This window comes from Meles meles, chromosome 9, assembly GCF_922984935.1.
Source record: "Meles meles chromosome 9, mMelMel3.1 paternal haplotype, whole genome shotgun sequence".
NCBI classification, from domain to species: Eukaryota; Metazoa; Chordata; class Mammalia; order Carnivora; family Mustelidae; genus Meles; species Meles meles.
In genome coordinates this window covers 84,053,261-84,079,586 of record NC_060074.1, presented here as the reverse complement: position 1 = coordinate 84,079,586, position 26,326 = coordinate 84,053,261, and positions in this window count along the sequence as shown.

The following is a 26,326-nucleotide window of genomic DNA, read 5'->3' as shown; positions in this document are numbered from 1 at the left end:
CCAGCCCATCAACACCAAATGAGAATGTGGCCAATTCTTTTGGAACCTACCCATTTTTTCAAGAGAATCTAGAAATCTGTATTTTTATTTGAAATAGCCTCATTTAAAGATGTTGCAACAAACTCATTTCTATACACATTAATGGCCAAACAAAGTACAACATTTGGGTCAGAGACAGCCCAAACCTGAGCACTGCCACTTGACAACCTCTGACTTTAGTCACTGTAGTCATTTTGAGACAAGATACAGTGTATTCATTCCAAAACACTCCAACACTTTAGCTATTTAGAAGCTCTTGGTCTAAAAATGTCTCCTTTTATTCAAGGATCAAATGTATGAAAGCTGCATTTTAGTTGAAACAAGCGCCTTCGATGAGTCGTTGGCATTTATATACTTGTCTATCATATTGCCCAGAGGCTCATTTTCACTTTAACCCTGCGTGGCATTAACCTCTGTTTGTTTTTCTTATCTACCTACAGTTAGTAAGGTTGTCAAAATGAGACTCTGTGGCTTCTTCTTTTCTAGTCTTTGTGAAATACCTACCAGCCTTCACACAGCAGCTCATTCAGTCAAGTTCAGGCCCTTAATGGTTGCTCAGGCAAGACCATAGAAACTTAATTGGAGTCCAGTCTTTGTAAAAGTACAATCTTTATTTAATAAGATTGGATTTGAAACGAAAACTTGTTGCATTTATTATGACACAGAGAGAAAGAATTCCAAAACTTCTATCCAACAGATAGCAACTTGTCTTTTAGGACTGGTAATTTACTTAATTTAAGAGAAAAAAAATCGTTCTCACCTCAAGGTATTAGAAAGTCAGTTTCGGGAATTATCCAAAAAGTAGAATTCAAGTTGTTTATGAAGCAATCAGATCCTAAAGAATGATGTCCGTACAATTAGCTTAGCTCTCGGAGAGTTTGAGAAGCTGCAATTTAAAACGTGTAGGAATGCAGTTGAGCTTAAGGTGCCTGTGCCTTTCTGCTCACAAAATCCTGGGCTGTAGAAAAGTGGTAAATGTTATATAAATAGTATGGGACATTTGCAAAGGTTAAGAAGAGTCTCTCTACTCCTTTTCTTTTTTTTCCCAAGTATTATATTTGAGCAGTGAACCCCAAGGTTTCAGGATTCAGGTACAAGCCTGCAGGTCAGATTACGGGTGATATGGAAGTAGATCAGGAATTTCCACCCTGTTTGTTCCCCGGAAGAAAGCAAGGCCTCACCAAGTAAAATTTTGCACAAACAACACTCAAGCAAGAGGTGATATGGCATTCTGCCAAGGGGTCTTGGTGCTGCTGGATTTGCACAAAGCAGACTTGGCTTTGTCTTCAGTTTCCACAAGGAATATGGGCACAGTGTGAGGCACTGCTTTACAAAACAAGCTCCATTCCGTCTATTCGTGGCAAGTCTCTGATTTTTTTTTTTTCTTTTCTTTTCTCTCTCTCTCTCTTTTTTTTTTTTTTTTTTTTTTTTTTTTTTTTGGTCTTTAATCCTCCTTTTCAAGTGGCTAAACAAAGAGGTAGGGTGTTCCTGCTAGCAAATCTGTGAAAAACACTCAGTGTCTAGGATATCTGAGCAGTTAAGGTGTTGGGTTTTCCAAGCCATAAACACAGAACTAAACTTGGAGCTGGAAGATCCTTCGGAGAGGCCATTTGAGCCCTACCCCGCCTCCAGGCCAAGCAGAATTTGAACCTGAAAGAATGCATGGAAATTTGCAGAGTAAGGCTCTACAGTTCCTTCCTTGGTGGCCCATCAGCATGGCTCCTCAAACTTTGGGGGAGGAAATTCTCCCTAATGTCTAATTCACTTTAAATTTGCTTTCCGCTTTTTCCCTATAAAGGGACAAATGTCTCTCTCATTGGTAATATGAACACCAAACATTCTGAACTGCATCCATATTCGTGCAGGGATATGAATATGGAGTACCAAGAGATTGCTTCACCAAGATGTAACCGTTGTCAATAATAAATCACCCTTGGGTCTTCATGATGGAATGGGTTTAAGGGCTGATTAAGAACTCGGGGTCCACTCTCTGTCGGAAGGCGGTCTTTACAAGCCAAGTTTCTTCTCTGACTCACAAACATTCACAAGAATGATTTATCCCATACACACCCTCCCACAGAACACACCCCCAGCTCAGGACTGGTAGGTGGTAAATAGTGAACAGCTGAATATTGATGAATGGTTGTTGACAGCTTGGCCTCCTGAGATGTCATCTTGTCTCTTTCTAAAACCCTTGGTTAAACTTTAACCGTTCTCTATTCGCTTGCCCTCACCTTCCTTTACCCTCTTTACACACCCGTTACTGTACTAGCTTCCAAACCCAACCAGCCTTGCTATGCCCTCCAATGTGGCTTACTCTGGATTCCCTGGTGTTTTGGTTGATACTATCTGCTGCTTTGACTGTTAGCCAAGGTCCTTTTTCAACTGTGCCCCAAGCTAGGTCTTTTCCTATTTTCCTTCCTAATCTCTGAAAACCTATTCGGAGACAAACCACAGTCAACTGCCAGACCTAGCAGAAAAGATGATGGTGGTCAGGGCCACTCAGGGTCCAAGACCATCGGTCCATAGAAGCTGAGTTGAAGGGACAAAGGAAGCCGCATTTGGCTGTGTAGAGCAGGTGATAGCAACAAGTATCTTTGTTTGGGTAATTTAGATTTGGTCAGATAGGATGCAGACTCCCTACCTTCAGTGTAGTGAGAAAGCCTGTTACAATTGCAGAACCTAGAGCCCCACGTCCAAACTACTGAATCAGAATACTTCATTTAACAAGATCTCCAAATGACTTATATGCATATTAAAGTTTAAGAATACCGAGCTAGGGCATTGCTTCTTAATTCTGGCTGCACATTAGAATCACCTGGGGAGATTTGAAAAAATACCGATGTCCTGGCACCACCCCCACACCAATGATATCAGCATCTCCCGGTGTGAGAGCCACACATCCGTATTTTATAAAGGCTTTTCAGGGGATTCTAATGTGCAACCAGGGTTTGAGAACTAATTCCTTAGAGTTTGGTTTGCTTGGCAGATGGGAAAATCTGACCGTAATGAACATGAAACAAATGGCTTTAGATCATGTAGCTCATTAGTAACCAAGGTTCAGATTCACACAGATTCTGCGGGAAAAAGAGCAGTCTTCAGAGCCAGGTTTAAACCCTGTTTCTGCCATTTTCTAGAAGTAGGGTTTAGGGAAGGTTTTTTAATCTCTCTGAGCTACAGTTTCTGAATCTGTAAAATGGGATGGATCATAAGAATCTCACGTGGCTTCTCTGGGGACTAAAGGAGATGATGTCTGTAAAGCCTCTCTGACCGTCTTCAACTGTGGTTCACTGTAGCTTCCCATGCACAGTATTTGCAGGGGTCCCAAATCAGAATTATTTATTTATTTATTCGAGAAACAATTATTGAGCACCTATTAGGTAACGAGACTGAGAATTTAGAAACAATGAAATAATTCTTGGCCTCTAGGAGGAGAGATGGGCATGCAAGCAAATTACTCGTGGCTGTGTAGAAGCAACACCAGGGGCACCGGAAAGCATAAAGGTACACAAAGAACAGTTTCCATTTGTGATTTCAAAGAAACCCATCCAAAAATGTGACATCTGAGCAGAAGGAAGGAAGAGAAGGTTTCCAAGCAGACAAGGGAGGAGAGGAACATTCCACAGGGAAGGCATAGGATATACAAATGCAAGTAAGCATGAAATGTTATGGTCTGTTAAAAGAACTGCAAGCAATTCAGTGTTGCTGTAGGTGAAGTGAAGGGGGGTGGGGAACTACAGGAGAGGGGGTGGCAAGTAGGCAGGAGCAAAGGCACTAAGGGCATGGATTTGACCCCATGCATGGTGGGAGTGCAAGAAGTCTCTAAGAACCAGCTTGCTCATGTGGTGTCTTGTAGAGGGAGAAAAACGTACCAGATCACTCTGAGGTTTTCCAAGAAGGGGGCACGTCAGAGAATAGATGGAACTCAGGATCTCAGCTTGATCACCTGGATCAAGAACAGTCAGTCCTACAACATGGGATGCCATAGGACTGACCGAATCTTAGCCGATGTACAGCTGCACAGGTAAAGCAAGGGGGAAAAGAAAATCCAGACACCTGGGGAGCATGTCCTTATCAATGGTAGATTCTATTCCTATGATGGTACAGAAAACTATCTGAGGATATTTTCTTGAAAACCATTGAATAAATGGAGAAATAAAGAGCCAGCCCCTCTCTGTGGGTGCAGTCTTTCCTGCTACCTTCCCGAGTGAGGTTGGCCCCCACCCTGGGTAAGCCCTCCCCACCGGCACCCTAGATCTGGCAGATGCCTGACCCACTCTTGGGTTTAGTCCTAAACCACTTGGATTTGCTACATATGTTTCACCTCTTCTTTTTATTCAATAATTTTTCACAATTACAAAAATACTGCATGGTAATGATGGAAAAGTACAGACATATTCTAAGAAAAACATTTAAATCACACATAATCCTATCACATAGAGCTAACCATTAAAAACACTTTAGTACATTTCTTTCCTTTCTTCTAAGCATACATACACGTACTAAAACTGTTTATAGAATAGGATTATACCATGTATATTTATTTATAACTTGCTTTTTACATGTAATTATTCATTGGATAGGACTAGTTCTAGTGAGTCTCTTTTTAAGAATGAACAAGGAAGTAATGTACAGACAGAAGCTAGAGCAGCCATGTGCTCAGAGAAACCTAGAAAGCCACCCTTCAGAGAGAGACACAAATGAAGCAGATGAGCAGAAGGAGGCAAAGACAAGGGACTATGAGATTCCAGAGACCTGGAAAAAGTAACTCCCATTCTTAATGATTTTCCAGTTGGGATTCCAGCACTTTGTGAGCCCTGCCTGACTTCCTTTCCTTGGGTTCCATCCTATTGCTTTGTATGTCCCTAATGAATCTCAAGTTTGTCTTAGGTTGTTTGAATGGGTTCTGTTTCTAACAGACAAAAAAAATTGCTAACAGTGGCAAAACCTGAAATATACCAGAGAAGACTCGGGCAGACATAAGAAAGCAGATGGATAATGGCTTGCTTAAGTAAACAAGTGATTTTGGTCTTGAAGGTAAAACTTCCCCCCAAATAGCCATTCTATTCTTCCCGGAGCTTCTTTACCATGTCACTTCTCACCCTTAGATGTGTAGATGAGAAATTTTATTTAATACACCATGACAACCTGTCAAAAAGAACAATTGCGGTATATTGTGTGGTCTGAGCATTTCGATTTGTTTATCCCTGGAGTTGGATAATTGCCTTGCTTGTTCTTGACATGGGGACCAGGCACAGTGATGAACTAGTCCGAGCTGGGATTGTCCAGTGGTCCTTACCATCACAGATCCATATTATTAGCAAGGCTATAGAACTCTGCAGTATTTCAAGGCCAGCATATGGTAGTTTTCTGCCAAGAGACCCTGTGACATCTCAAGGGTCTTTTCTGAATATCCAGTTAATACTCTAGCCGAGGGTCCTGTTGGAGTTCACATGAATTCCAAGGGACTGTCTCCCTTAGAGACATCCTATGACCTAGGACCATAAGCACACAGCATTGTTACTTTTTACTGCACTGAATTTTGGTACAGACCAGTCCTTTATTCAAATAATACCATCTTGAGGCACTTGAGTGGCTCAGTCAGTTGAGCATCTGACTTGGTTTTTGCTCAGGTCATGATCTCACGTGTTCTGAGATTCAGCCCTAGGGTTGGGCTCTGCACTCAATGGCAAGTCTGCTTGAGATTCTCTCCCTCCAACATTCCCCTCACTCATGCTCTCTCTCTCTTTCAAATAAATAAATAAACCTTAACAAAAAATAGACCATCTCAGAAAGCCCTTCTGTAATCTCTCTGTGTAAAACAACACCTCTTCCCTCAAAGTCTGCCTTAGCTTGTTTCTCTCCTTCTCCCTTTTTTGGATAGCACTTAGCACCAGTTGACATAATGCTCTATTTATTAATTGGTTGTTGATCTATCCCAACAGAATGTCAGTTTCTTGAGGACAGGGATGCTATCTGATTCCCGACTGAATGCCCACTGCATACTCCAGAGCCTGACACATGATAAACATCTGTTGAATGAACAATCTCCAAGAGATAGCATCCTAAGACTGGAGATTCCTGACAGAATGAGAGGCAATAGACTTCTTTCCTGCGATTACAACATTAATTCCTACTTCCATTTGGGCAAGAACCTCAAGGTCATCATTCTTTCTATTGTTCTTTTCAGACCAGACCTTTCAAGTTTCCTTCCTTTTTTTAATCCTCAGCACTTAAACACTATGTCCAGCTGTTCCTTCTAAATTAAAAATGGGAGGAGGTAGCATGTGGGGTGTATTTCCATAACGCCGTAATTCCCAGCCCTGGGACACCTCCCACCACAGAGTACCTCTAATGACCTCAGGGGAACATCATTAAAACTTCAGAGAAAGAATCATTTTAATTCATTTGAAGTTTTAAATAAACATGGACCGCATATGACAAAATCAAGCAAACAATGTTACAAGTATTAAAATGGTAAAAACGCTAAGAAGCCCTGCTCTAATGGATTTCAGAAGTGAGATCCACAATTCCGAGCTGCAGTTAGGGTGATATATGCCTACTATCCATTTCCAAAATGACTCACCTTTGAATTTTCTCTAATTTACACACTTCACCTACTCTCCTTCCAAATTACTGGGTCAAGAAATGCCTCTCGTTTTCCTCCGCTAATATGCTGCTTTGCTCATTCAGCTTCACATATTAAGTTTTAACTTATTGGCTTCAGTGACACTCAATGATCCCAAAGGGGGGTGGGCTAAAATATGTGTTTTTCCAAGGTGCCTTCATGCCTGGGTTGCAATTTCTAATCTCTTACTTGCTCTATATCTGTGTCTTGTGGAAGAGCTATTGATCTGTAATCTCACCAGTGCATTTTCCCCCTCCTCATAAAATCCCAGAGACATTCTAATTAAGGACAGAGTCTGGCTACAAATTACAGAAAGGAGGCACCCAGGCACCCAAACAGAATTCAGACCTTTGGCCGTTCACACCCTGGGCAACTGAGTAGCAGGCCTGTGCTTAAGCTCTCCTCAGTTTGCCTGGTTCTGCTGTGTCCCCAAGGCAAGGAGAGTAAATAAATAGTAAACAAATAAATAAATGCAAACTAGACGCTTGTGTTATTTCAGACAATGCTATCGATCCCATGGTATACAATTTGTGAATGATGAGAGGCAGCGTGAGGTAGCAGGAAAACACAGGCTTGGGTGTCAAAACAATCTGGGTGTCTTTGAGTCCAGACTCTCCTCTACCAGCTGTACATTGATTTTCCCTCTGAGCCTCAGTTTCTTTATATGTAAAATAAAAATAGCACTACTTAGCTCACAGGCTTGTTGTGTGAAAATTGATACATTGTGTATTAAGAAGTACTACCATGTAGGCTCAATAACTGATTGTAACTGCTCCCACTTCAGTCTCCCATACTCTAGGCAAAAGACAGAGTCTGTACAAGTACCTACATTCTCATCATTCAAAGGAATAAGGAAAAAAAAGTGAAACAGTGGAGATGCCTGGAATTAGCCATAGAAATAGGAATATGCTGCTGTAAATGCAGAAGACAGTTGAAGAAAGAAAGCTAGTTGGCCAAGAGCGTGAGTAGGTTGCCTGAGCCCATGTTTGAAAAAGGTGGTTTACCTCCCCTAGGCCAAGATTATGGGACAGGGAGGAAAGCATTTCAATAAATGGATAACCACAGCTCTGGATGTGACCATCCAGGTCACTAGTGACCTTGGCCATGGTAGGAGTTGGAAGTCAGGCTGTAGGGGGCTAATGAAGTAGGAGAGGAGGGAGTAAAGTCAACAAGCGGAGACTATCTTTTCAAGTAGCTGAGTTGTGAAGGGAAAGCAATTCTCACCTTCCTCATTCTGAGTACTAGAAATTTTAATGCCAGAGATAGTGTAAATGGGAGTGCTGAGCTGTAGAGGTCTCAATTATTAAGGCAGTCTTCCTCTTGCCCTTAGCAATTTCTCAGCTATGGTTCCTTAGGTGTCATTAGTGGTTGCTTGACTCTTCCTTACTTCTCTTGAAACCTCTGAACCTCACTTGCCTGCCTTTGGTTGCTGCCTGGGATCATCCCATAGTGTAGTGAAGGTGCTAGAAGTTTGGAGTAAGGAGCTGAGACAAACCTGGCTTGTATCCGAGCTTACCACTCATGCTAAGTGTGGCCTTGGGCAATGTGCTAAAATCTCCTTGGGCTTCAACTTCCCAAAATATAAAATGGGAATAACAAAAACACTTAGATAAATGTGTTATGAAGATTAAATGAGTTAATAGTTACATAGCATTTAAGAACAGTGCTTGGCACATTGTAAGTGCTCAATAAATGTCAACGATCACTGCTGTTGGTAGGGGACTTGTGCCAGTGTACATGCCTATTGCTTTGATGAGTCCCTCATGTGTCTGATCCTGAGTTCCATCTTGGAATGGAACTCAGCCTATAGACTACTACCTAATCCTGTGATAGCTCTCTTTTCTCTCCACCAACCCGAGCCAACCTTTCTCTTGCCCAGTCCTCCACCCGGTAAATCCAGTTTCCAATTCAGGTCCTATGCCACAGCAGTATCCTATAATAATAACAACTATAACAGCTGCCTTTTATTGTTGCTTAGCACATGCCAGGCATGGTACCTAAGGGTTTTACATACATATAATCCTCGTAAACCTGTGAGATAGTCATTATAAATAAGAAACCCAGCTGGTCAACAACACAGTCAGGATTTGAATCCAGTTCTATCCAATTGCATAGCCATACTTCTAACCTCTGGGTTACATTTCCTACATAGGGGGTTGGGTTATCTTACTTCATTTCTACTACTTTAAATTAGATCTTTAGATGTCTGTATGGTACATTGCAAAAACAGCTACAAATTCTTCCTGCAATTTACATCAAGAAATGAAATTTAATTTTTCACCCCTAAAATCAGACTGGTGTAGGGACTTGTTTTGGCCAACAGATGGATGCAGATGCCACTCGTGCTAGTTCTAGGCCTGGGCCTCAAGAAGCTTCGCACACTTTCACTGACTCCTTTGAGATCTCTGCCACCATCACCATGTGGACAAGTTTTGGAGAATAAGAGACTGTATAGAGGAAAACCAAAGCACCCCAGCCAAAAGTCAGTCAGCCCCAGCTGACCTGGCACAGATCACAGATGCCTGAATGGGCTCCAGCCAAGAGCAGCTAAGCCTGGCCCAGATCATCAGAGCAGCCCAGCTGAGCCCAGCCCAAATTTCCAATATGCAAAAGCAGAAACTAAATAAATGGTTATTGTTTTAAGTCACTAAATTTGGGGGAAGTTTGTTAAGCAGCAAAAACTCACTGATAGAGTCTGTAAATTCTTTTTTTTTTTTTTAAATCACTAACTCATTCATTTCTTTCTTTTCTGTTGGCATTCTTATTTATTATTCAATCTCAGTTTCAGATCTTTCTGATCCCTGTCTTTACACTGCTGTTGGTCAGACGTTGGTCAAGAGATAAAAGTATTAAAAAAAGATTCCATTAGTTGCTCCAGCAATAAACTTGAGTGAGATTCAAACCTATTCTCTTCACACCAAATTTCGTGTTGTGATAGGTAGCTTTACAGTAAAATATCCAGAAAATTGCCAAATTTACAGTAAATGCATCTCTTTTTAGGTAGAGGAAGACATACTTTAGTCAACCTCAGGTTAATATTTGAGGGTCCACAAAGTCATCAAGGACCCAGGTTCCTTCTATCTTTTTGTTCTACCACATAGGAATTGCATAATCCAAAATGAAACTTTTCCGTTTTTTCCATCCGGATTCCAAGCAGCTGGCAGGAGGAGATGACTTGCTCCCCACTCCCACCTCCCGCTCATTAATGTCTCTGCCCATACAGAACTGTTTTCCACATCTCACTGGCATGCAGTTCACTCCTGGGGCCACACATTGCTCCAAGGGAGGCTAGGCAGGGTAGCACAGGTTCTGTTACTAAGGAGGAGGGGTGAATGGATTTGGGAAGGCAGCTAGCAATATCTGCAATAGACACAATTCATTATCATCATAACTGGGTATCTGGTTGTTGGCAGTACAGAGCAATTTGGCATCGTATATCTAAAAGCCTGAGGTTTAACATGGAAGCAATATAAATGTCTAATAGTCTGTCAAGAGGCATCGAAAGTAATAATTGGAACATTCATTTCATGGGGAGGGCTGATAAGGTGCTTTTGCCATCAGTCAAGATCTGAAGTATTGTTCTAATATCTGAAGTGTTTAGCCAACAATGACTGAGGTAGTTAGTAGCAGAAATTTGCAGCCCAAACTTCACCTCCTGACCTATCCATCCAGTTACCTACTCAACATCTCTTTCTGGATGTTTTAAAGGCAGCACAAAATGAACATGTCCAACATGAAAGTCATTTTGTCCCCAAAACCCATCCCTTCTCCAGTATATCTCATCTCAGTGAACGATACCACCTTTTACCCAGATCCTCAAGCCAGAATCCTGGGTGTCATCCTGGATGACCAATATCCACTCAGTCACCACATCCTGACAATTTTTACTCCTCAATTCCTGTTAAATCCATCTACTTCTCTCTCAGGCCACTACCCTAATCTAAGCTAACTCTGTCTCTTCTTCTGGACAGCTATAATAGCACTCCAGTTGGTCTCTTCACATCCACTCTTGCCATACCTCCAACCCATTGTCCACACTGCAGCTTAGAAACGTAAATGAGGTCATACCATACCCAAACATAAAACACTTCAACAGTTTTCTATTACTTTTAGAATGAACATCAAATCCTTTCCATGGCCTACAAGATTACATATATCTCCAGGTCATCCTGTTCCCTGATTCCACTCACTCTCTGTGATTCAGGAATACCAATTTTTCCTGTTCTTCAAATATGCCATTCTTTCCTGCCTTGGAGAATTTACACATGGTGCTCCTCTCTATAGAATGTTCTTATTTGCCCTTACCACTGATTGATCCCCCCTCTACTCTGCTTATTACCCAGAACTCAGTTCAAATGTCTTCCTCAAGAAAGTGAACTAGTCAGACAAGTATAAGTACCCCTATTAGAGACTCTACTAATATAGTCCTCTTCATAATTATAATCAAATGTTTAATTGTATCTGCAGGCTCCCCTGCTGGAAAGGATGATCCATGAAGACAGAATCATTCTCTATTTTGTTCATATCTATAGCCTCATTTCCTGGCATAGTGACTAGCATAATGTTCTCAATATATACTAGCTGAAGAAATGAATGGATGAATGAATAAGTAAAGGAATAAAGAAATCCCATGCAAACAGAAGGTCTTGTCTCAGGAGATCAGAAGTAGATTTGACATAGTCATGAGAGAAGACTCAATCACTGGGGAGGGTAGCATGAAGAAGACACCTAGAAATGGGATACTGGGAATAGGATATTGGGAAGATATAGGATAATGGGAAGAAGACAGCTAGAAATATGGAATACTTTTTACTTTCCGTAAGATCAGAGCTGTACAAACAGCATTACAGCCAGCAAGCAACTGAAACAGGGATCTTCATACCTATCCCGCTTAGGACCAGTGAGGTTTCACATCCAAAGGTAGTAATGCTGGACATTTGATAGACTCAAGTGTAACCAGGAGGGTCATTACATTTAAACTCCATGAAAACATGAGCTTGGGGTCTGCCCCATTCACCAAGTATCCCAAATACCAAGACTAGTGTCTGATACAGAGTCAATGCTCAGTAAATATTCATGGAATGAACCTCAACGTGCATGGCCACAATAAGAAAGAAGTGAGTATTAGCAACCACAAATTCAAAAAAAGAGGCAAGGGATGGTTGAAAGATATACAGACTCTCATTAACCCACACACACACACACACACACATTTACAAGGGGACACTATGCAGTCTTCAGTACCTTAGACCCAAGCATAGAAGCTGTAGAGCATAGCATTTTAACCACATTGTTGACACCTTTCTCTTTCTCCCCTCAGTTTTGCCAGCTTACTTTGCTTTAAGTGTAGTTTTTAAATGCCAGTTACTTCCTTTCACTTTATAGAGCATTCTTACACCATCTGGACCACACCACAAACCAATGAGTAAGGAGTTTTCAGTCCTATGTGGTATGTGAAATAACTGTCTGAGATATTAAGGCACTGGCCCAAGTGAGCACAGCTCACATAATGGCATAGGTGGGACCTGATGTGGTCTTCTGTATTCTACACTATTCTCACTTCTAGTTAATGGTCATGGCAAAGGAAATAGCACATTCAGAATCAACAACTAGGTCTGGGGAATGGGCAGAACTATTAAAAACATAGAGATCACGGGTGAAAACCTGCCTATAACATTTGTATAATTTCTGTCCCTCTGACAGCTTCTTCCACTGTGTTAAAAAAAAAAAAAATGCATGTAAATCTCATCTGAAGTCTACTGATGTGCAAAGGTTGTAGCACTCAAATGTCCTACATTGGCTGATATAAGATATGGTCACTTTGGGAGAGATATTTACTTTCCCACAACATTCTTCAATTCATTTCAAAGACCCAGTCTTCTAGGGCTCAGCTCCTAGCTATCCCAAAATAACCAGCAAAGAGGCAGTGAAAGATCTGGCTCTTCCACCTGAATTGCCCTAATCTCCACCCTCTGTTTCGCATTGGCCCTAGGGTCTGTCCTGCACTGTTTGCTCAGGCAGGATCAAGCATGCATTGCAAAGTTTCCTCATTTGAATGGAAGTGAGATTCAGGGCCACCACTGGATTCGTGCAATCCCAATAGACTAGGGCTGGGAGGACTGCCTTACAGTAATCAAACTGAAAGTAGCTGCCATCTCTGGGTCATTCCTCTGAGCTGGGCAGCTTGTTACAATGCTGATTCTGAGCCAGTTGTAACTGGGTTAGGGTTTGAGAATCTTCATTTCTAACAAGGCCTCAGGGGAAGGCAATGCTCACTTGGAGTAACAAGATCTTAAACTACATCAACACTGCTTCCCACCCAGCTACATGCCCTCTGAATACCTGTACTCCATAGCATATCACAGAATACCATTATACATTTGTAGGACTGCTTGAGTAATTCTGTCCCCTCACTCAAAATAAAAAATATTGAGGTCACATCATTCAAAAATCTAATCAGGAAAACAGAGACCACATCAGGTAGTTTAACAGAAGGCATTTAATTTAGGAAACTAGATGCAAAGTTGTTGAAAAAATTGGGAGTGAAACAGCCCAAAGTTAAGCAAGAGCAGGAAACCCCTATCACTCCTAGGGCCAGAAGGACAAGGAAAGGAAGGCCTGTTACTTGATCCTACCCAACATCTGGACTGCCTAGTGAGAGCAAAGCTCATGACAGAAGGTACTTGGCAAGAGGCGAGACACAGAGATGTAGCCACTTTCCAAAGTGGGAGATGGAAGTCACATTGAGAAATACCATCGCTTCTCCTCTTATTCCAGCTCAACTATCTTCTTCTAGTACCTCCCATTGACTGAATCTAGCAAGAAACCACTTTACAAGGGAACCTGGAAAATAGAGTTTGCAGGAAAAGATCACAAAATGAATCTGCTTGCAAACAGCTCAGCAGTGGGAAATATATCTACTTTACTTATAGCAGAGTATGTAGCATACACTATCTAGTGTATTTAGTAAATATTTGTTGAAAGACTAAGCAACTAAAGGAGAAGTTGGCACACACATATATACATAGAAACATACCTTGCACTTACTAAAACTGTGAAACTAGCCATCTGTGGCCACTGGCCTATTGAATTATAGTGCCTCTACACCATCTAAAGTTACCATCATTCCAGACTCCAGTCAGTGGGAGTGAAGAGTTGTCCACGAGCATGAATGTGGTAAGCAGCTTCCAGAGTTGAGCAAATTCCTTTTCCAGTAGACTGTGGTCCAACTTTGAAAGAGTAGGCATAGGCGAGCATCAAACACTCTGAGAACACTTTGGTTACCACCAACATTAGAAGGACAACAAGGGTGGCAGGACAGCATCATCTACAGCCAGCACAAGCCTCGTAATGGAACAAGCAGTTCACTCTTAAGCTAAACCTCAGCTTCCCCTAAAGAGTCAACTCTTGCTGACACAGTGTTATGCCAGTCATTCTCTTATAGGACAAGCTAGACCAGTACTGCTTACTCCTCAGCTCTCAGGGTCAACATGGAGTACAGAAATCACTAATAGTAACAGCCACCATTTACAGAGATAAATGTTATACAGAGAATATATATATTACAGAGAATTATATATATATATATATATATATATAAGAGAGAATATATAAATGTTACAGAGATAAAAAGTTATAATATGCCACACATCTTGTCAATCACTTTTCACGCTTTATCTCATTTGGGCCTTGGCTCAACTCAATGAGGTTGCAACTATTCTCATTTCCATCTTCCAAGGAGGAAATTTACCAAAACTTAGCGACAGTCTCTGAGTTTTCCTGCTCAAGGTCATGTGGCAGATAAGTAACAGACCTGGATTCAAACCCAGGCAATGGGACTCCAAAGCTGCTTTACATCTCTGATTCACAAGGAAAGCTGTCATAAGGGTAGGGATTTCCTCATGTAGGCTTGGGCATGTGATCTCATTCTTCAGCACAGCACTGCACCGACTCCACTAAGTGGACCGACATTCCTCACATCTGCTCGTGTGTGCCTTTCTCAGCATGTATATATCACCCTGGCCTATTGACTTAAGAAAGGACTTTAGATGTTCAGTAACTCTTGATGATCTAGGAAAGTTTTCCAGGAGATCTGAAGCAGAGACTAACATCACTTCTTAGACGTCTAGTGGCATTCTGAAGTACAGCTACACAAAATAGAGAGGAGCTGGATCTTTTGAGCTGCCTCCCTCTCTCCTTTGGTGATGGAAAATGACTATGACACAATGCCATCAACTCTGACCCACCTGACCAAAGTCCATGAAGCTCAGCAATTTTCTCTGGCAGTCTACTTAGCATCTGTCAGAGCCTAGCTTTACTGGGAAGGACCGGCATTCTAGAAAAACTGTCAAATAAGATTTATATTCCAGAGGTTGTACTGGACATTTCTCCTATGTCAGCTCCTTTTCAAAGACTGTGTGTGCCACTCTTGAAGCTCTCCTAAATCATACTAGCACCCTCGGATGGGAGCGGGGGGTTCTCCTTGGTGCAGAAAAACTACGAAGCAATCACACATGGCCTCCACATCTCTCCTCCCGCAGGGGCTGCCACTGGGGTCTTTAATGGAGTAAAGAGGAGGACTAGGTGTTGTCTTTCTCCTTGATGGAAAGTTTTAGCAAGGCCATCCACATTATCTTGAGAAATCTCCCATTTTTTCATTACAACTATGGCATTAAAATCTTTTATGAACCCAAGAAACGTTTAACTCTATCAATTGCTACTTGTTTATTGAGCACTGGAAAAAGGGTAGAGAAGACATGGTCCCGCCCTCAAGGAGCACACAATGAAGTTGGCTAGTGTTCAGTTACGCATTCCTGCAAAATAAGCATTTAGTGCTTGTATAGCTGGGGTTGTTAGGTGAATTTGTTGATCTCGGATGGGTTTTCTCACACATCTAGGGGTTGATTGACTATAGGCTGCTCAAGTATGGCCTTAGCTAGGCTGACTGGGGTGACTCACTTTGCTCACATGTGTTTCATGTTCCTTCTGGTACCAGCAGGCTAGCCTGGGCATGTCACTTTCAGGGCAACAGCAGAGTGCAAAAGCACAGAGAACATGCCCAAGCACATAAAGGGATCTGCTGATATCCTAAAGCCAAGGCAAGTCACATGTCCAAATCCAGGTTCAAGGGTGGGACACAGACACTGCCTATTTATGAGAGGTACTGCAATGTCACATGGCAAGGGGCAAGTATATAGAAAAGGCTGAGAAGTGGGTCCAAGAATAGACTCAATCTATAGCAAAGAGCTAAGGGAGAAATGCAAAAGAGTTTATAAGACCAAGCGCCATAGCATGGCTTTCCTGATCTGGCCAGCTCTGACCTATAGCTTCAATTTCCTGTCTCCTTTCCGACCCATATCACTTTCTTCATCTGGCTAAGAAACCTAGTGTTCTCTCACTTCCTGGCCTTAGCCCAATTTCTATCCACCTGGAAGGCCATTTCTTCCCTCATCTCCCCTGACATTTGTCCAGCAAACTCCTCCTCATCCCTCAGGTCTCAAGTCAGCCTTCAAGCCTTCTGCTAAGTCTTTTTTAAACTCTTGAACCTGAGTTGGGACCCATCTGTGTCCCTTCCTGCACCCTGTTCTCACCCCCAGTGGTACTAACAACCCGCATTGTCATTTACTGTTTACTTGTCTCTTTCTTCCCCAGGACTGTATATTCTAAGGGGAGAGGGACCTTAGCCCCAGAGCCCAGCGGTAAAATCAGTAAATGCGAGATGAAGGAAACTGCTCAGAGCTGGGGAAGGAGAGAAAAAGGACAGTAAACAACAACACCATCTAGGAGAGAAGCCGTAACTTCCTCCTGAAACAGTTAAATAGGAACGGTGCAGATTAGAGATAGCCTCGAAAGCTAAAAAGGACGAGTGGGTTATGTGGGTGGGATCAAAGGACCACTGACAATTTCTGAGAAAGAGTGCGTGGGGAAGATGCATTTTCCACAGATCCTCCAGAACAGCACCACCCAACGAACTAGAATGTGAGCCGCCAGTGTGGGCCCTCTTAGGTAATTTGACATCTTCTCAGATTTTGAGAATTTAAAATGTAAAAATAGGCAGGTGAAATTGACTTTGCTAACATGTTTTATTGAATCCAACACATCCACTATCCTATCATTTCCACGTGTAAGCAGCATAAAAAACGGGAAGGAGTTCATTTGCTCTCTTTTTTTCATATCAGTTTTTGAAAGCGTTGGGGCGATTTTACACGTGAAGCACGAGCCCGTGAGAAGGAGCTACATACATTTCAAGGGCCCCATAGCCTCAGCGGCTGGCGACTACGGTATGGAACAGTTCAGGTGGGGGCAAAGAAGGCGTCCAGGAGTACCCAGGGTGATGAGAGTGCTAAGAAGGATGACAGAGTTGAGAATGGGAGGAACACAAGTGTGTGACATTCCCCTGGCAGAATTAGTGTGTCAGTTTGTCTGAGAGAGAGCCTTCGTGCTGCTAACGTGTATTTACACATTTGGCCTTCAGTGTGCATTGGAAAGGAGAATCAGTTCACATACAAGCTGTGATTTTGTTTATATTTCCGTTCTCAAAGATAGCTATTTGTGAGTGAAACCTACCACCTTTATCCAAGCCATGAAAATAGTGAAAATACTTTCTGGAGGCTGATTTCCCTAGTGTGGAATGCAAGATTTGTGAAATTCAACCATGCTTGGTAGAATTCAAGCCCATTTTTATGTACTATGGGTCACAATCAATTCAATTCCACAATCATTGAATGAGTTCCCACTAATTGGAAGCTTGAGCTGCTGAGCAATTATCCTTTGCAGAAGAGTAAACAAAAGCATAATTTATTAATTTGCTATTTATTCTCCCAGTTGTATAATTAGCTAACTACTGCAGACTTATACTGTGGTGTGCCTGTATCATATAAAAGTGCATAGATATATTTTATTCAATTTTACATTAAACCATACTTGGAGATGATCCATTCTGTGTCCTTTTAGCTCTCATTTCTTCATTTTACAAATGAAAAAAAATTTAAAAGAATAAAGAGCTTGCCTAAATGTACTCAATAGAAGATTTAATGACAGAATCCTGGTCTCTTCCTCCTTCCAGGCATATGCCTCTTCTGGGGTTTGCTTGGATTTTTACATAATGCACTGAGTTTTATAGGTTTTCCTCAATACTATCCATTTGACATGAAAAAACATTAAACAAACATTCACACACATTGGGTTAGCTTTACAGATATTTCTATGCCTGGATGTGTGGTCTGACAAATGAATAAAACATATTAATTTATTAAATAACTTCCTATCTATGGGACTGTTTTAAGTGTACGTATTTCTAATAAGATGGATTTCAAGCAAGACCTCAAACTCTTAAGACCAAACTTGATTTGCCCCAAAACTCTGTCTTCATATTAGTAGATAACTCTCTCATTCTTATGAGCATCTTTAATATATCTTTTTAAATGATCTGGATAGACTGTCTAGACTGTTTCAAGTTCCCTGGATAATTTCACAGCTCCCTCTTTGCTCTGACAATGTGCATATGACCTTGAGTTAAATTAGAGAGCTTTCTTTTCTTCTAAATGCTTCATATGCACTACATACATTACTTAATACTGGAGATTTTTGCTTTAAAAGTATAAGGGAAAAAATTTCCTGTTGAGCAATATTAAATATCACTTATCTGAGATTATCAGGTTGCATGACTACACATTTTCCAGCCCTTTCTTTTTGAAAATGAATCCACTGCTATTGAAATTTAAAGAAATTAATGCATTTTTAATCAAATCAATATACATTTGCTATAACAAGCACACAATCCATTTTGAGTAGAGCACTCTGTTTTTTGAAACTAATAGAATCACAGCAGGTCAAAAATAAATATATTGGAACTTAACTAAATGTGTATATTTTTGTTGCTAACACTAATGTGATTTTCAGGAGTATCCAATAAATCTCAGGATTTGGACATTCCCTTGTTCTGCTTTTTCACATAACAATGTGGGCAATTAAGAATTCAACAATTAGTTTAAGACTTCAGAAATTACTTTCCCCCAGGATAAAACTCACCTCCTGAGAAGTGATGACCGGCAAAGTTGTCCCCAATAGGGAGTCTCCAATTTGACACTGAGGAACTTACATTCAGCCTCTGAAAGGAAGGGATGCACTCAGAAGCATTCCTTAATTTTTCCACTAATTACATACAAAGCCAGAGAATGTCAGAGACTCTTGACTGTTCTCTAACCCAAGTCTGTCAGGTGCAGACTCAACGTGGAACATAAACAAACCTGAAGTCTTCCACAGTTTATACGTACGTCCAGTTAGCACCTCTTGAGGTAAACTCCCAATCAGCCTCTTCAAATTCTACTGTATTTTCTTTATAACCAAGGGAATGTTAATGCGCAATTAAGAGCAGTGAGTTCACCCTTTAAGCTTCAAGGCATGGCCCTTGGCTTTAGCTTTCAGAGATTTGGTGAGCCAATCTGTGTTCACCCTGCTCAGACCCTTCGTGACTTTACAGACTTCAATCACATCCCCGCCAGCCTTCATCTTTCATATTATCCCATCCAAACTAAAGACATCTGAAGATTTGAAACATTTGGAAGCATTCCTTTTCATTTCCAGCCAAGATAAAAATAGAGGGTTCCATTGTGCTCTCAAGGAAAAAAAAGTGTATGTTTTCGGTACTTGGGGCTGTCTCAAAAAATGAGATCTCACAGAGTATATCTCTATAGAAGGCATAGGAATGGGAGACACATAAGTACAAGAGACCCAAATCCAAATACCATGTCCACTCTCACTTTAAAAAGATTTCCTCTTGCTCGCAGCAACCATTCCAGAGTGGGGATGCTGACCCATTTCCTTCTTTTGTATGTATTAAGGGAAACATTGCCAGAGGAAGAAATTACATGGTTCTAAAATATTTCTTCCACAAAATATTTCTTTTTCTCTTTATAGCCTGTATAGATATTGCTGATTTCTTTGATTCAACAAATTCTATGGATTTTTTTTTCTCTTAGGTAAGAATATTTCTCCTGGCATGAATTATAAAATACACATATCTCTGAGTTAGTCTACCAGTTATCTGCATCTAGATTGTGAAGTGCTTTAATCAGATTGCTTTCCTTACTGATACTCATGTAAGACGAACACTGAAAGAATTGTGAGTTTTTGACCAGAAGAATCAAAACAGAAGCACAGGGAAATAATGAGAAAGTCAAGTTCGAACTGGCAGATCAATAAGGAGAATTAGACCAGCAGATAATCTAAGGTGATCAGGGAAGAGATAAAGGAATGTAGGAAAGATGCCAATGCACCCAGATTGTAGGTATTTTCAAGAGAACATTTATTGAAAGTTTAGTTCTTACAATTGTCTTGCAAATTACAGATTATTATGCCAATTTAGAGATGTGAAAACTGAGCCTCGGAGAATCTAATGACATTTCAAAGACTACCTCTACCACTTACTGAATATTGTGTACTAAATATACAAATTTTCTCAGACAATCCTCAGAATAATTCTACAAAGTAGGTATTACTATCTGTACTTTAAAACTGAGGAAACAAAGGGAGAATTTAAGGTTCCAGGGATTCAGAACCAGTCAATGACACAGCTGAGGTTAGAATCCAGGTTTTCCTGACTCCACAGCCAAGCTCTAAACCACTAAGCAGCATTATCCCACTACCTCAGAAACAAAACTTTTCTGCTACACCATAGCAATCCAGTGCCTTGATGGTGATAATTGTAGTTAGCAGCTTGGGATGTTCAGTCAGTCATTTTTCTAGCAGGTTTTTTTGTAACCACATCTCCCTTTTTTTTGTCCAATAAGATTATCCAGTAAATTCTCACTCTATCGTCTGTTACTCAGGTTTGTTCACAAAAGCCTTTGCCAAGAAATCAAGTGTCCTAGGTATTGGTTTCAGACTTTTCAGTGACTGGTTATATGTCTTTGTGTCAACCACAGAGACCACTGGGGACAAAGTCACATGGATGAAGTGAGAGCACCAGAGTCCTCTTAGCACCAAATTCTATAATCTTTTTGCAGTCTTCTGTTAACTCAGTGAATTGAAAATCTTCCCCTAAGTATTAAAAGTTAGTATGTATTACATCACTCAGCATCAGGGAAATACAAATCAAAACCACAGTGAGATACCACCTCACACCAGTCAGAATGGCTAAAATTAACTAGTCAGGAAACGAGAGATGCTGGCAAGGATGCGGAGAAAGGGGAACCCTCCTACAGTGTTGGTGGGAATGCAAGCTGATGCAACCACTCTGGAAAACAGCATGGACGTTCCTCAAAAAGTTGAAAATAGAGCTACCCTACAACCCAGCAATCACATTACTGGGTATTTACCCTAAAGGTACAAATGTAGGGATCCAAGGGGCATGTGCACCTGAATGTTTATAGCAGCAATGTCCACAATAGCCAAACTATGGAAAGAGCCTAGATGTCCATCAACAGATGAATGGATAAAGAAGATGCTATATATATATAAATAGATAAAGAAGATGCTATATATATATAGCATCTTCTTTATCTATATATAAATTTATATCTAAAATGGAATATTATGCAGCCATCAAAAAGAACAAAATCTTGCCATTTGCAATGATGTGGATGGAACTAGGGGGTATTATGCTAAGTGAAATAAGTCAATCAGTGAAAGACAAGTATCATATGATCTCCCTGATATGAGGAATTTGAGAAACAAGACAGAAGATCATAGAGGAAGGAGGGAAAAATGAAACAAGACCAAACCAGAGAGAGAGACAAACCATAAGAGACTCTTAAGCTCAGGAAACAAATTGAGGGTTGCTAGAGGGGAGAGAGATGAGAAGGGTGGGGTGGCTGAGGGATGGACACTGGGGAGGGTGTGTGCTATGGTGAAGGCTGTGAATTGTGTAAGACCGATGAATCACAGACCCATGATTAACAAATTATATATTATACATTAATAAATAAAAGCTGAAAGGACTTTCTTAAAAAATAATAAAATAAAAATAAAAGTTAGCACATATTTAGCATAAACTGAACTGGAGAAAGTTCAGAACAGGAGTTGAAGATTTCTTGTGAAAGCTTCATTTCCCCCACCACACACGATGTAATGTTGGAGGCAATGTATCTGTTGTTTCTTCATGTGGATACTTCATAATATTAGCTTCAAGGCTTTGTTTGTGTTTGTTTAATTTCTTTTGCAAACTGGATTCCACTCTGTCACCAAGAGTAAAGCATTTTTTTTTCATTCAGTATTTATGGAGTACTGAATATATGCCAGGAGCTTGAGGAATAAAGATGAATGTTAACGTACAAATTGCATCCTGTGGGAACCCACAGTGTAGGGGAAGGGCCAGATAATTATCATAGCCAGCTAACTTTTGATGAGCATCTAATATACGCCATTCAGTGCTCTCAGCACTTTGCATGGATTGGCTCATTTAATCCTCCTATCAGCACTATGAAGTAAGTACTAGTGATATTCTCATATGACAGATGAAGAAACCAAGTCTAAGGGAGTTAATTAACTTTTCTAAGTCACAGAGATGGTAAATGCTAGAGTTTGGATTAGACTTCAGGCTTTAGGTTTTAGCTTATATACTTGCCTTTCCTGCTGTGCTACTTTCTTAGAGTTCTTTCGTAAAATTTGTGGTAAAGGTAACCCTGGGAAGCTGTGGGAGCAGATATAAGGAACACATGACCTAGCTGGGGTTTCAGAAATTTCTGGAAAAATATGTCTTAAGTTTGAGGTCATTGATTTTTTTTTTCTCTTTGGAGAGGCTCTTTTCCCTAGTATTGATTATAAAATAAGTTTGAATTAAATACTATTTATTTTTCATAACATTAATATTAGGATTAAGTACATTTTCATTTCATTCAAAAAAAGAGATTTGGGGAAAACAGTCCACATTGGAAATTATTTATTTATTCAAGTTATTTGGTTGAATTCAACCCAAACTTTAAAATTATTAGAGCAACTTATCAAGAGAATAAATTCTGAATAAGTGCAGAACTGCAGAGAACAAAGAATAAACTGAATGACTTCACATGTAGCATTTAACAAACCAGCAAAATGTTTCTTTTTAGAGCTCTCTTAATTGTACTTCAATAAAATAAATTAATTATGTGATTTTGCTTCATTAAGGGAAAAAAAAAGGAATAAGGGAGGCAGTAAATGTTTTCTCAAAACACCAACCTGAGACTCTGGCAACACTTCAGTTTACTTTCAACATCCTGGGCCAATCTTATCTGACCAATTTCTGTTATTTTCCCTAAGCACAGCTCTCAATTCCAACTCCATCTTCTTCTATTACGTTATGTTGTTCAAATCAAAATCAAAGATGAAGTTCGGACAAGAGAGTAAAAATGAACTTGTCCATGGAACACATTTGTGGGGGTCAGAAAAGCAAAGGAGCGAAAGCCAGAACTTCATTACCTGTAATACTCTGCCCTCTGACACTACAAAGAACAGCCATTCGTGTAACCACTAAGAGATGATGAAATTCTGGGGAGCATTCTCACTACAGGAAGGTGGTAAGAAAGCCAAAATAAACAACATAACTTTTAGGCTCAAGCCCATGCCTGCTTATGACAAAAGGTATTGACAAACTCATCTTCCCTACTATCACCTCCCACCCTCCACTGTACCCTCAGGCAGAGTTGTGAGCCATGCCTCACCTTGAAAACAACTCTTAGGTCATTAGGCACCCTTTGTACTCTGCAGCCTAGGCACTGGCTACCTGGAAGCTCAGGGGTACCAATTACCCATGGGTGAGAGCTTTAAGATTGATTTTCTTTACTTGCCTCCTCCTACTCAAACTGTGGTCCATCTATACCTCCAGGAATCCCCAAGGTTAGATTTCACTTACCCACCTTTTACCTACCAACCTTTCAGGCAGTTGTTTATTTTTAAAGATGACTCCCTACAGATAGCTGAGCAGAAAAACTCCGTGCTTTGAAAGGTCTCTAATTGCTACCTCATTGTAACCTAATTTTTTCGTATACTCCAAAATGCCTTTAAGACCTTTCACCAAACAAATCTTTTTATATTAGCCTTCTAATCATTTCACTCTGTGTGTGTGTGTGTGTGTGTGTGTGTGTGTGTGTGTTCTCATTTATTTCACTCTAGTCCAGCCAAAAAACAGAGTACTAAATAAAACCATCCCTTGGTGTCACTTTGAATTCCAAGATCTCATGATCCCATAAAAATTTTTACTAGAAGTATTAGAGCCAACAAATAAAAGCAACTATAAAAGTGAAACTGGATTGTCTTAGGTTTAACACAAAGAAGAAATTCCTAAAGATTTGAGTAAATTAAAAGTTGGACTTTGTATAATACCTTTCTATGGTGGACCTTGAGAATAAATGCATTCTGTCTTTGAGGATAGATTGGACTTAATTATTTCTTGAGCTCCTTCCTATCCAAAGTCAATTTTATTTATACCTTAAATAAGTGTTTCTCAAAATGAGCTCAGGGACCATCACTTCAGAATTAGGATGTTCATAAATATTAAGATTCCTAGGCCTCACCCCAGAATGCACATTTTTAGCAAACCCCCTAGTTGATACTTATGCATCCTAAAATTTAAGAACCACTTCTAAATTAAGAAGAGACTTCCAAACAGTATTTCTGAATATTTCTAAAGAGGTGCAAATTAGGTACCCAGGTGGAAATCTTAGCTCCAAAGATTGGTTCCTTCTGTCAATACCAAATCACAATGCTAAAGATCTCTGAAAAAGGAAAGTGATCTAATAAAAATCCCTTAATCATTTTGTCTGCAAAGTACTAAGTTGAATTTTTTCTAACTTAAATGGAATGTTTAAGCTCTAAAGAGCTCAGAGTTTGTTCTGATCCAACCCACTCACTTTACAGAAGAATAAAGAATAGAAGAAGAATAGAAAGAAAGAAGAAAGAAGAAGAAGAATAGAAAGGTTAGTCAGCTAGGAAGGCCAATGGAAAGTTTACAATCGAACTCTTGGCTCTTGTTTCAGTACGCATTCTACTTTCCAAGGTGAATTTCCATCTACATGGACCATCTCCACAATGTATACTTGCAAAAAAACTATTATTTAATATATTTGTTTTAATGACAGATTCGTTTTGAACTCAAAGATGAGCAAGTCACAAAACGTACCAGTCAGTGTTACAACTAAAATTTTACCAAGGCCATTCTGTAGTACCCAGAGTGGGCGGCAGATTAGATAAACTGATCTCTCAGTCAGTCAATAGATACAGAGTTGACACACATAGCCATATATGGTGGTTAGGACAATTCATAGAGATGTTTCTAGCAGAACTATTGAATATTCTAGAAAAGGGTCCCCTGTCACTCTATTCCTCTAACTGTATTTAGGATACATACATTCATTCATTCATTTAACCATTATTTGTTGAGTACCAGCCACGTGTCAGCTATTATTACGCCTCCATTCATTGTAGTTGCATCTTTTATAGAAGTCAGGTTCTAGGATCAGCCCTGGAGGCAAAATTTATAGAATCAAACTTATCATTGGGAAAAAAATCTATTAAAAAGGTTTATTATAACCCCATTTTCTCCCAGTTCCTTCTCTGATTGAGCACCAGATGAAGTTGCTAACTGGCTTTTATTTTTTATTTATTTTTTGTCATCTTGTTGTCGTTTTTAGCTTGCTTTTTTTTTATGATTTTATTTATTTGACAGAGAGAGATCACAAGTAGGCAGAGAGAGAGAGAGAAAGAGAGAGAGGAGGAAGCAGGCTCCCTGCCTAGCAGAGAGCCCGATGTGTGACTCGATTCGAGGACCCTGAGATCATGACCTAAGCTGAAGGCAGAGGCTTAACCCACTGAGCCACCAAGGTGCCCCTAGCTTGGTTTTTAGTGGCATGTTGTTATGAAAATTCAATCTCACTAAACATTTGAACCACCCTTTGTGCAGAGAAATACTCAATATGAGAAGCACTGAAGGACTGAGATCAACCCAGGAACAACCTGGGTTCACATTTCCTTTCTCTTGCTCATTTATTAGATGAAATGGCAAGCAGAATCATCCACCCCACTTAGATGAGTTTTTCCCTTTCTTTTTCTTCCCCAAGTAGACAGAGTTGAATTCAAGTGATTTAAATCCAAGTATTTGGGGACCTCTTGCCATTTGTCATAATCTGATGTTATTTTGTATTATCTTGCTCAATCTATTTTCTTAAACTGGCTCATCAACACCCACTGCAAGGAAAAAATGTAAGAGACTTTCTGTCAAGAGGGGGGAGGCTCAGTTTTAACCTCTCTATTCCTAATATCATCAGGTTGCTATTCAAGTTCATATTCAGTGTTTTACTATCTTCTTGGTCTCAAACTCCTGGCCTCACTCTGGCAACACAAACAGCCCTGGAATGAAGAGTGGGTTTCCTGGCTCAGGAACTGCTGACCCCTTTCCACAGTGCCCCCTATGCTGTGAGTCAATGGTGGATCCCAGCTTCCTTTGACTTTCACAGTATGCATTTTCTACTATGGCCCCATTTTCCACATGAGCCCCGAGCCCTGGTACAACTCCAAATAACATATTTAGATCAGTAATAAAGTTTGGTTACACTCCTACAGTTTATCCTATCAAATTACCTAAGCTCTGAGGAGGGAGGGAGAAATTGTTTCCAGAAACCGCCAATTCACAGCCCATTTATCAACCCTATAGAACAAAGGGTACCTTTGTGGCACTGAATTATGGGG